The sequence below is a fragment of the Spinacia oleracea genome, chromosome 4, assembly GCF_020520425.1.
Source record: "Spinacia oleracea cultivar Varoflay chromosome 4, BTI_SOV_V1, whole genome shotgun sequence".
In the NCBI taxonomy this organism is placed as follows: Eukaryota; Viridiplantae; Streptophyta; class Magnoliopsida; order Caryophyllales; family Amaranthaceae; genus Spinacia; species Spinacia oleracea.
The window spans coordinates 24,733,281-24,743,805 of NC_079490.1; the positions used below are offsets into that span (position 1 = coordinate 24,733,281).

Below are 10,525 nucleotides of genomic sequence, written 5' to 3' on the forward strand. Positions count from 1 at the left end.
TTACTAATCCGAGTTGCTTTAATGCACAAGTATTAACTAACACTCGTCAAGAGGTGATTTAGATTGATTTAAGGTACCTAACAATAAATCCTGATTCTCCAAAGAATATTTTTAGGCATGATGAATAATGAGATTAAGTTTGACAGATTTATTATGGTGATTAAAGCAATGAATCAGATTATGTCACCTTACAATATAATTTTGGCTATATATGGTTCTTAGAAACTAACCACTTAGCTTTACTCGCTTTCCTTTTATTCAACGAACGTTCCTCGATTTGACTAGACTCTTGGGTAGGATCCACGCTTAATTTGGGCGCTTATACGGACAACATTCCGCTTAACAAGAGTTAAGGCGGCGGAACTACCGGACGTATAGAGCGATTATAAGGACCTTTGAATTAGGCTTAGAACTTGTGGGTAGTATGAGAATATGATTTGGTGCCTTTGCTTCGGCTGATTTAGGCCTCTATTTATAGTGAATTAGTGGCGTAAAAGATAGGGATTTGTAAGTGTTTCAGGTACGATGAAAAGCGTGTGGGCGCAAGAAATAAGTCGCGCCTGGCAGCTGAGCGTGAGAAACGTCTCACGCTCAGCACCTGACGCAAGATTTGCTTGGTGTTTGAGTTAGAATTGAATTAGGATTGTGGTGTGAGAAAGAAATGGCGCATGAATGTTGGCGCGAATGATAAATTGCACTGAGCCCTTGTGCGCAAGAATGTTCTTGCGCATGATCTTGGTTTCACTCGTTTTTCTCAGTTTTATAGATTTAATTCGGTTTTATGCCGTATTAAACTAATTTTTAATCCTTATTTTTCAATGTATTCAACTAGAACTCTGTTTTAATCCCTTCCTATATTTTTAGGATTCTAGGAAATCATTCGGAATGCTACTAGAATTCTCTAATACTTTTCAATCGTCTTTCTCAAGATTCTAATTGGAGTGCAACTAAAAATCCCATAAGTCTTAGAATTTTAATCGGAATGCAATTAAAATTTTGTTGACACAAATCTATCTTAGGACGGCTTATTGTTTTTAGTGGATACTTAAAGAGGCGACTACTATATATAGCACTCATTTTTAGTGATATACTTAAAGAGGCGGCTATTTTTAGTGATATCACTACTACAAAAATAGGAATAAGAAACGTTGAATATAGAGCGGTCAAGTGTGTTAAGCGCTTCACAGTACTATATAGAGCGGTTATCCATGGAGACAGTTTCATATTAAAAAGAATACAGAGCGCCTAGGAGAATTAGCTGTTACATATGTTTTTACCCTAACAATACAAAAAAGAGCTAATAACATATAGAGCAGTGGTACAAAACCGTGTACTATATACCAACTAAAAAAAAATAAAAAAAATAATAATAACTTTACCAAATTTGCTCGCAATCTCCTAAATTGATCAAAACTCAAACTTTGTCTCTCGCGCAATACCCATCCAATTAACCTAATTATTTAGTCTTTGTCTCTTTTCTACTCCGTATTACTCGCAAACTGCTATCACCATTAATTCACCACCGCTGCTTGATCTCACGCCGACCCTAAACTGTGCACCACCACCACCGCCGTCAAGGTTGTACGGCCACCGCACGCGACGCTCCACCGCTTTGAATTTCGAGGTTAGCATTCTTAATTTTATTCTACTAATTTATCCTTTCAATATTATTAATTATCATATTGTAATGCCTAAGTATGAAATTCTTGTTGTAATACGTACTAGAAGCGATTTTCAATGAATTTGAGGTCTAATAATTTACAAACTTTTGTATAAGGCGGTCTTTTCGTAAGACCGCCTTAATGGCACTTAGTCTGCCACGTAATTTGCTGACGTAAGCATACATTTAGCTTTTTTAATGAAAATATATATGCGTATTTATCATTTCATCTCATTTCATTTTCACCCTAATTCATTTCTCACTCCTCAGAAACTCTGCCTTTCTCTCTCTTCTCGAATCCTTGCCTGCCCAAATCGCCGTCGGAGATGGCTAAGAAGCCGACGGAACAGACAATGGTGGTGGCTTGTTGAGGTAATTCCTCATCTCTCTCCTTCATCTGGATTTCGCTTTTCTATCTCCTCTGAAATTCTTAAATTTTTTCGATTTTGATTTTCGAAACCCTAATTGTTGATGATTTGTAACAGAAGAAGCGACGACAGTGGTGGTGGTGGAGGAGGAGAACAGCGAAGTCGATTGTGGTGTTTAGCAGCGGGATCCTGGTGGCCGGCGGGATGGGGAAGTGAAAACCAGATCGGCGAAGGAAAGAGATGAAGGAGAATCCGGCGTCGCTGCCGTCGCCAACGAAGGTTGTCGAAAATCTAATCTCCTTCGCGCAACCTATAAATTTCCGGCTTCTCTCTCGCTCGAACTAAATCTTCAAGGTATGTAATTCGTTTTTTTTATTGTTGTCGATTTTGATGGTTGAAGCTATGTTTACGCTAGAGTTTTTGGATTTGATTTTTGATGTAATTAGGTCAACTCTTGCGATTTTGTTTTTTATTCGATTAGGTTTTTGTTTCGTTTCGATTGAATTGTTTAGGTTTTTGTTCAATCCTTTAGGTTTTTGGTGTCTATTAGATTGGATTGATTAGGTTTACTTTTTTCAGTTTATGTGGATGTAATTGATTTGTTCTTGTTTCCGGCAGGAGGAGGAGGCTTTGCGGTGGTGGCGGTCTGGCTGATGGTTGTGCAGTGTTGGTGCTGCAGTGTGATGCCGATTATTGTGATAGAATCGCTGCAAACTGAGGATTCGTAGCTGGAAGTACTGGTGTTTTAGTTTTAGTTAAGAATTGTAATGTTTTAGTTCACTAGTGGAAAAAGGGTCATTTGCATCGCACTTTTAAGCACATTTGCGTCGCATATCGTGCGTGGCAAAAGCTCTCGACGCAAATGACTAAAAGTCATTTGCGTCGCACATTTAGCTAAATGTGCGTTGCAAATGACTTTTCAGCACCATGCCTGAAAAGTTATTTGCGTCGCACATTAGCTAAATGTGCGACGCAAATGACTTTTAGGCGCAAAAAAAAAAGTCATTTGCCACGCACAATAGCTTAATGTGCGACGCAAATGACAATTTTAGCGCCAAAAAATTAACCAAACAACCTAAGGAATGTTTTCAAACTTATTGAGTCTTAATTACGTTGCTTACATTTTTTTCTGTGATTATTCTTCCTTTTCCTGTATACCTGCAATTTTTATGGTTCAAAGTGATGAGATAAGATGATTTACCTAGTGACCTATCACTTTGACCAACAGTGTAAATGAGATCGTTGTCCAGATACAGTGTTGTAGCTTATAAATAGTGCTTCACATTTTCTGGTATATTGCAGGTCTAATTAACTGGAATTGTTTTCCCAATTACAACATAAACCTTGTTTTCTATACTGAACATTTCAGTAAAACTTGTGCCTCTCTATTATCCAGATACTTGCAGCTTTATGTTACGACCACCTTGAATAGCTTCTAAACTTCACATTGTACATTTAGCTTCTAAATTATGACTAATATTGTATATTAACTTATATTTTACCTTGTCTTTCGACAAAGCTCCTCCCACGTATTCTCAAAAACTGATCGACGAGCTAAGGGAGATATGGATCTCATATGTTACCGGATATCACCATTCAAATAACGATGAAGATGATGATGATATGATCTATATATGTGAGTTGGGCTAGCTCAACGGATGATTTTAGTTTACAAACTATTTTTGTATTTTTTTTTGACATTAGAATGGTCTTTGATTTTATTTTGGTTGTACCTTATATGAATCATTTTGTCAATGAATAATAGAATTTTATAATTGAATGACAGAAATTGGGGATGAATTTTTTTATATATACATGAATATATGTTACCTTTTGGTATATTGAGTGATATGATCGAATGTATCTATTTATCTTTGGTGCAGGAGGATAATATCCCAAAAAAGTGGTGACGTGGCAATTATCGTAATTTTTTAATTTTTTTTTAAAAGCATGAAATATAGAGCGGTTGTCTATAACAGGCGCTTTGTAAGCTGATTGAAACAGGGAACCATATAAAGCGCCTATCTACAGCAACCGTTACATATTCTAATGTTTATTTAACGGTTACATATGATAGGCGCTCTATATTCCTTCTCCATTTATTGATTTTAGGAAGGGTATATAGAGCGCCTTTCTCAAACAACTGTCATATATTATCAGACATATAAAGCGCCTCTTCCAACCGCTTTATAAACTTTATAAAGCGTTGAGCTGGAGAGCGCCTCTAAGGCGCTTTATAAAGTCTATTTTAACAGCTCTATATTCCTATTTTTGTAGTAGTGTATAATTGAGAATGAAATGACTTTTGTCGTATAGCGCTTTAACTCTTTTAACAACGCCCATAATTAACAGCGCTTATAAAGCACTGTAGTTCTTTGAAAAAAAAAGCGCTATTCACTAGTGGAAAAAGGGTCATTTGCATCGCACATTTAAGTGCATTTGCGTCGCACATTGTGCGTGGCAAAAGCTCTCGACGCAAATGACCCTTATTTGCGTCGCACATTAAGCAAATGTGCGTGGCAAATGACTTTTCAGGCACCATGTTGAAAAGTCATTTGCCACGCACATTAGCTTAATGTGCGACGCAAATGACTTTTCAGGCGCCAAAAAAAAAGTCATTTGCCACGCACAATAGCTTAATGTGCGACGCAAATGACAATTTGAGCGCCAAAAAATTAAGTCATTTGCCTCGCACAATAGCTTAATGTGCGACGCAAATGACATTTTTGGCGCCAAAAAATTAAGTCATTTGCCTCGCACATTAAGCTAACGTGCGTGGCAAATGACTTATTTTTTGTTTTTTTTTTTAAATTTGTTTTTTAATATTTTAGTTGGAAATTCCGACATGATCGTCTTTGAAATTAGACTCTTCCCAATACCGGAAATACATTTATAAATAATACCTGTCACAAAAGTTTACAACGTAATTAACGTTCCCAATAAAAGGCAATTAAATTCGTCATAGATCGATCAACCAACATGTTACAACAAACATAAAATTATTACAACAAAGGTAGCTAGCTAGAGATCGAGTTCATATTACAAATTAAGCTAAAAATTCGACATTGTTCATGAAGTAATCTGCCCAAAAATCTTTCACCTCATTAATCTCCTCCGGTGAATAAGGCAATGTTCTTGAAAAATCCTAAAAAAGTGTAAATAATTCAATTTATCAACGATCGATCAATATAATAGTTTTGTGTACTTCAATTTATTATATAAAGTACGTAGTTTATGAGAACATACCTTAGTAAGATCTTGACTATTACCATGATTCATTATTATGTCGTACATAAAACGCATGACGTAGTAGCCACAATCTAGTGATCCCGGTTGTTGAGCACACTACATGCATTAAAATAAATAACACAAGTAAAATTTCTATCACATTGTATGTTATAATTTTGAAAAACTTGATTCTTAGGTAAATAATAAACTAATTATACCTGTGCTGGAATCCATGTTAATTTAGTTCCCTTAGATTGTCCACTTAGTCTCTTGTAACTCCGAAAAGCACTACACATTCGATAAAATATGCAATTATATATACTTTGTTTACACATGTAAATGCAAAGAATATTTTACATGTAAGTGCAATTATAAATCAGTACTTTACTTGTTTCCTTGGGTCATATTTAGGCAAAAATGAGTTTTCGAACCCAACTTTTAAACAAAGAACCTAAGGAATATTTTCAAACTTATTACACGTTTAATATGCATATTTACAACTTTCTAAGGCTCTTTACAATCTATTATATCAGATTTAAGGCTAATTGGGTCGTTCTAAGACATATTTGGGCAAAAATGACATTTTCGAACCCAACTTTGAACTAGAGAACCTAAGGAATGTTTTCAAACTTATTACACATTTAATATGCATATTTACAACTTTCTAAGGCTCTTTACAATCTATTATTTCACATTTAAGGCTAATTGGGTCGTTCTAGGTCATATTTTGGGCAAAAATGGCGTTTTCGAACCCAACTTTTAACTAAAGAACCTAAGGAATGTTTTCAAACTTATTACACGTTTAATATGCATATTTACAACTTTCTAAATCTCTTTACAATCTATTATTTCAGATTTAAGGCTAATTGGGTCGTTCTAGGACATATTTACGCAAAAATGAAGTTTTCGAACTCAAACTTTTAACTAAAGAACCTAAGGAATGTTTCCAAACTTATTACACGTTTAATATGCATATTTACAACTTTCTAAGTCTCTTTACAATCTATTATTTCACATTTAAGGCTACTTGGGTCGTTCTAGGACATATTTACTGCAGTTTGGAAAATCATCAAAATTAATTACCTTCAAAAGCAGGATTTTTAAAAAAAATAAAGAACTGATCAGTTCTGAATTCTGACCAGTTCTGTGCATTGATCTGCACAGTTCTGATCTGAGCTGTGCAGATCAGTGCACATAACTGATCAGAACTGATTAGTTCTGTGCATTGATGTGCACAACTCAGATCAGTTCTGTGCAGATCAGTGGATAGAACTGATCAGAACTTACCAGTTCTGTGCACTGATCTGCACAGTTCTGAGGTACACACGTCGTACAGCCACAATATAAGAAATTATTAAGCAGTAAAATACAGAGGTCCAAAACTGACCAATTGAGCAATTTTATATCGTAGAATCTTAAAAATTATCTGCTAGAATTTTAACTAATTTGGATAAAGCATGTACCTGCAGCACATTTAGCCAGTATGTTAAGCACACTTTACCATCGGTGCTACCAAGAAAATTCCATGCACTCCATAAAGCAGGGTCTTGACTCTTGAGGCATGAAACTTGTATCACGGTGAAGAAATATATCACTGCAAGCATACAGTTCAGAAAAAAAGTGAAACAAAAATGCAATAGCTTTAACATTTACAATCAATATTTTACAAGTCAGGTGGGAGAAGGCGATAGTACTCCTTGGTATAATAGCCGTCTGCCAATATGCAGCTTTTGAATTTTGTTCACGATAGATGAAAAAGAACTTTGACAAGATTACATGTTGATTAATATGTAATGGATATTCATGCTTGTTTTTATGACGTAGCGACCTCTCTAGTACAACAGACTAATGAGTGATGAAAATGTGTCAAGGAGAATAAGAAATTGATATTACAATACAAAATATTCAAATGTAATTTCAGAAACCCATAGCAGGAAATCCCTAGTTTGAAGCTATCTTGTCAATAACTTCTTAAAGACAACCAAGATATAGTTAAGACAACCAAGATATACTCCAAAAAAGAAAAAGAAAAAAAACGAACCTGTTGACATATTGAAAAGCACCCAGTATTCTCACTTCGTCATATGTTGCTTCTTTTCCTAATATTCTTATGGCATCTGGAGCATGGAGAGCTATAATGAATCCATCATACACGTGTTGTGAACCGTCACGAAAAGACAATGTACAGCCTGCACAAGCATTGACAATTCTTGTAGTAAATCACTGAATCACATAGATGGTCCATGAATTAGGAAGAGGGGCATCTTCGCCCTCAATTAACAATAAAAAGATGATTGCATTGAGTTTACTTTTCTTCCTACTATATGAACCACAGATTAAGAAGGCCTCAATTTTCATTACACAGCCCAAGACTAACAGGCACATAAATCTTTGCACCATAACTAAGATATTTACTAAAACATATTTTCATCTGTAGTTGTTCAGATAATGGATTAATTTCCTTGAAAAATACATATCCATAAATTTCCTATCTAACCACCTGAAAATCGTGTAGGTTTTAGCTACCGGTTTTTATAAAGAAAGTCTAGAAAATGAAGCTTGCAACAAAACCTAAATCCTAAAATGTACCCAATTAAAATTCAACAAAACCTAAATCCTAAAATATACCCAATTAAAATTCAACAAATAATATCAACAATTATAATTAAATTAGAATGCATAATTAAAATTCAATCATAATATACACAATTAAAATTAAAATGCACAATTAAAATTCAACTAAATATCTAAGTTAAAATTCAATACCTAAGAGATGAGAGAAGAAAGTGAACAAGGGGGGCGGAGAGGGCGGCGGCGTGGGAGGCTGCCGTGCCGTGGACGATTGCCGTGGGCGGCGGCTCTAAACAGGGAGCGAGGGTGAAGCAGCTCAGTGAGGAGCGAGGGTGTTGTTCCTGGTTTTGGTTGATGACACACACACTGCAAACTTCCTGATTGATGGTGTTAAGTGTTGACAGATAAATGGTCGAGTTCCTATGAGGAACTAGGAATAGCTGCTGGAGTTCCTGTGTTGGATACAGTAAAGGCTAAAGCACCATGGGTCAACAAAATAGAAACAAATTCTCTTTTAATCAAGTGATCCCCAAATACAAGAAGACAATTGCAGTTTCTATCCTGGAGTTCCCCTAGCTACCAAAAGGAACTCATCCCTGTTCCAGAGTTGGAACAGTTGAAGCTTCAACTCAGAAGCTTCAACTGTTCCAACTCTGGAACAGGGATGAGTTCCTTTTGGTAGCTAGGGGAACTCCAGGATAGAAACTGCAATTGTCTTTGTGTATTTGGGGATCACTTGATTAAAAGAGAATTTGTTTCTATTTTGTTGACCCATGGTGCTTTAGCCTTTAATGTATCCAACCCAGGAACTCCAGCAGCTATTCCTAGTTCCTCATAGGAACTCGACCATTTATCTGTCAACACTTAACACCATCAATCAGGAAGTTTGCAGTGTGTGTGTCATCAACCAAAACCAGGAACAATAATATTCCCCCTTTTTGGTGATGACAACACTTGCAAACTTTTACAACCAGAGATTAATCAATACTAGGAGAAATTTCAGTTTCTAATTTTGTAACAACAAATAATAATAAAATAATTTAAAGAAAATTAGAAGAAAAGCAATTAAAAAAAACTTACAGAGGAGAGCCACAAGATTTGGAGTCAGGAACTAGGATTGATTTTTTACTTTGGAAGTTTGCAACATAATTTCCCCCTGTTGGCATTGACAAAAAGTATAGCACGAAATATAGAAATTCCAAACACAGTGCCCCACGATTAACGTTTGGCAAGTTAAGCTAGTCTCAAAGTATTGGAACCAATCACACCACAAAATAACAGGAAGCAATATCCAATAAACTAGGAAATGGTAGATACCAACCAAAGCAAGTCTTAAAAGTTTTTGAAAACAACAGAAAAGAAAGGTGCACCCGAGTTTAGTTATACAAAACTACAAAAAGAAATTGTTCCATAGGCATAAAAAGAAGAAAGGCAGAATGGGTGTTTAGGCTTGAGATGGGGAGCCAGATGCAGTTGTTTCTTCAACAATTGTTTCCTCGACAGCTTCCAGGTTTTCAATCTTTGAAAGAATGGCTGCTCGAGTTTCATTTGCATGATCAGAGTAGTGTTGAAGGTTGGCTTGAAGGGTCTTTACAACTTCAACCAAGGAACCCACATGTGCCTGTAGTTGACTAATCTTGTGATCAGTGCCCTGCTGCAGTTCCACCAGGTGAGACACAGTAGCTCTGAGTTCCATGATGTGTTGGTCCTTGGAACTCTCAAAAAACCCAGCAAAACCCGAGGAACTACCATATGTTGAAGCAGGCTTTTGAGCTGGAGGAACTGGTCGAGTGAAGGATTTCTTAGTAGGGGTAATGGTTTTGTTTTTCAGCTTGGTTGCTTGAACCAGTTCCTCTTTCTTGATAGGAACATCAACTTCATACTCGGGTTCCTCTGTATCATCTTGTTCCCCCTGTTCCAGTTTGTCAACCTCGATTCCTTCCTCCCCTGTGATATCCATGAAAACTGGTCCCCTCTTCTTATTTTCCCTACTAGCTACCCTCATACTCTTCCTTTTCCCAGGCTGTGCCACATCCTTTTTCTTTTGGGAGGAGGGAGGAACTCGAGAGAGTTTGACTCTCAAGGGAGTGAGTTCCTCATCCTCCTCTTCTTCTTTCTTCTCTTCCTGACCACACCTGATGACTTTACCTTCAACCACCTTTAGTTTTAACAGGGTAAGCATTTCGGATTGGACAATTTGAGTGGATTTTGGGGTATGGTAGCATATTGGCTTAAATCAACCGAGAAACTCTCAAAGATTGAGGTGAATAGGGAAGAATAGGGAATTTTGAATTTTGGGATGCAAGTGGAGAGATGTTTGATCATGATAGCTGGGAAGTTGATTGGTATTTTCCTTTCAAGACAGTACATTAGGCATGCATCAGAGAGGCTGGCAATGTTCCTCTTTTGGGTGCGAGGAACTATGCCTCTCCAAAAAACATTGAGCAAGAGTTTTGTAGAGGGGAAAAGGAGTTTTGTTGAGTGGAAGTGGAAATTTTACAGTCCCCGCCAATTGATCCTACAATGTCATTTTCACTGACAGTTCCTATGGTCACTTTAACTTGACCTTTGACCCAATCATCAAATCCCGAATTGGGAGTTCCAAACAACTTCTCTAAATACACAGCATCAAATTCAATTTTGGTCCATTAACCATACTGGAACACACATTGTCAACACACGAAAAATTCTTGCAAAA

The 10,525-nt window shown here is 36.5% G+C and overlaps 2 long non-coding RNA genes across 2 annotated transcripts; one reads left to right on the forward strand and one right to left on the reverse strand.

Annotated features, from left to right (window-relative positions):
* The first annotated feature begins 1,145 nt into the window (after positions 1-1,145).
* LOC130459361 (uncharacterized) lies at positions 1,146-3,828 on the forward strand. The gene is made up of 2 exons (XR_008918720.1): positions 1,146-1,624; positions 3,548-3,828. It is a non-coding gene; the product is annotated as an uncharacterized lncRNA (long non-coding RNA).
* Positions 3,829-5,002: 1,174 nt separating this feature from the next.
* Positions 5,003-5,546, reverse strand: LOC130472293 (uncharacterized). The gene is made up of 3 exons (XR_008932365.1): positions 5,475-5,546; positions 5,275-5,373; positions 5,003-5,173 (listed from the first exon to the last, which is right to left on the reverse strand). It is a non-coding gene; the product is annotated as an uncharacterized lncRNA (long non-coding RNA).
* Positions 5,547-10,525: the final 4,979 nt, after the last annotated feature.